A 1,807-nucleotide genomic window follows, 5' to 3' on the forward strand; every position below is an offset into this window, starting at 1 on the left:
CTTGTAAGGCAAGCGGCCGAAGGTTGCGCAGGCCGCCGTCGTTCCGTATGATTGTCAGATCGGTGCGTTTTTACGCCCCTCCCCCGCCCCCGCGCAAGTTGAGCCGCACCGACTGGCGGTAAACAATACCGCCGTGACGGGGAGCGTTCGCCGCTCCGCGGCCCCGGAAGCGGCGCCTTGCTGCGTTGAACTGCGGCGGTACACGACACACGCCCCGGTCACGCGTGGCGCCGCCGGCTCTTCACTTAACCGCTGTTTTTGTGAACTTAGCGCTTAAAGTCTGCGTGCAAAGCAACCAGACCACAGGTCGGACAGCAGCCAGTCAGGGGACCAGGTGCCCCGGCGTCACGGGGGGGCGGGGGCGAGGGGGGGGCGGTGTGGAGGAGAGAAAGAAAGCGGCGTGAGTCACGGAGACGCAGGATGGTCTCGGAAATGGCAAGTTGCGGGGGAGCTTCTCGCCTCGAAGCGGGGTAAGAAAGACTTCTGAGCAGTTATGACGTGTTAATAGGGCGCAAACCCGACGAGCAGGTGTTCCGAAGCGCAGGTCCTGCAGCCCCGCTTCGGTCCTGCAGCCCCGCTTCGGTCCTGCCGCGGGGCTTTCCTCGGCGGCGCAGCAGCAGCAGCGCCGCTTCATGGCTGCACCGTGTTCTGTCGCCCAGACGGGGGACACACGGCCGTTACCGCGACGAGCAAGCCTCCAGTTAAGCGCGGATGTGCGCATCTATTAAGGGGACGGTGCGCCGTGCAGTTACCCGGGAGAGGGAGGAGAGGGAGGAGAGGGGCGCCATTATCTCTTTGTTGCTCGCTTTAGTTTCTCTCTCCGCGTTGCTGCTGCGTTGTGTTTGCGCATCCTGTCACGCCGGCTGCAGGCCACACAGACTGCACACATGTGCAGTCTGTGTGGCCTGCATGTTGCTATCATACTCACTTTATTGCAGTCAGCAGCTACTGCTGTATATCTACCCAAGCTCTCTGGGTGTCTAGAAAAGCGCGATATAAAGGTAATGCTGATGATGCTTATTATTATCATTATCACCATCACTACTACTACTACTACTACTACTACCACCTGTTTGTAATGATAAAAGTCTGCACATGAACTTGGCTTATTCGAATTTTCCGTTCCACCTGAGTGACGCCTATAGGGGGCTCTGTCGAGTCAAGTTTCCAAAGACCAGTCTATGAGGAATACAGTAAACGTCCTCCATCAAGACAAACAAAAAGACATAAACAGTGACTGTCCAGTTTGCAGTTTTGTAATGGAATGTATTTAGGAATGTGGAAAACCAGCAGGCTTTGTTTTCTTTGAAACTGGCAGCAGTAAAGTCAGAATTCCATGTTGTCAACAGAACCGCGCCATCCCAAATACTCCATACTTGGCCTACCGGCAACAAGCAATATAGGTAGATAATGATCCAGTTATCACCACCCAAACAAGGCTAATATATGGTTGTGATCAGTGTTGTTTATCTTGCGGCACGGTGGCGCAGTGGTTAGCGCGGTCCCCTCACAGCAAGAAGGTCCTGGGTTCGAGCCCCGGGGTAGTCCAACCTTGGAGGTCGTCCCGGGTCGTCCTCTGTGTGGAGTTTGCATGTTCTCCCCGTGTCTGTGTGGGTTTCCTCCCACAGTCCAAAGACATGTAGGTCAGGTGAATCGGCCGTACTAGATTGTGTGTGTGTGTGTGTGTGTGTGTGTGTGTGTGTGTGTGTGTGTGTGTGTGTGTGTGTGTGTGTGTGTGTGTGTGTGTGTGTGTGATGGCCTGGCGGCCTGTCCAGGTTGTCTCCCCGCCTTCCACCCAATGACTGCT

General features: G+C 55.6%; 1 protein-coding gene across 1 annotated transcript in view; it reads left to right on the top strand.

The window, feature by feature from the left end:
• The first annotated feature begins 449 nt into the window (after nt 1-449).
• si:dkeyp-97b10.3 (uncharacterized) overlaps nt 450-1,807 on the top strand; it is a 38,791-nt gene continuing 37,433 nt past the window's right edge. The window contains exon 1 of the mRNA XM_056284042.1: nt 450-470. The gene's annotated coding sequence lies outside the window, so the exon portion shown is untranslated. The remainder of the gene's footprint in view (nt 471-1,807) is intronic.

The sequence above is a fragment of the Lampris incognitus genome, chromosome 7 (assembly GCF_029633865.1).
Source record: "Lampris incognitus isolate fLamInc1 chromosome 7, fLamInc1.hap2, whole genome shotgun sequence".
NCBI lineage: Eukaryota > Metazoa > Chordata > Actinopteri > Lampriformes > Lampridae > Lampris > Lampris incognitus.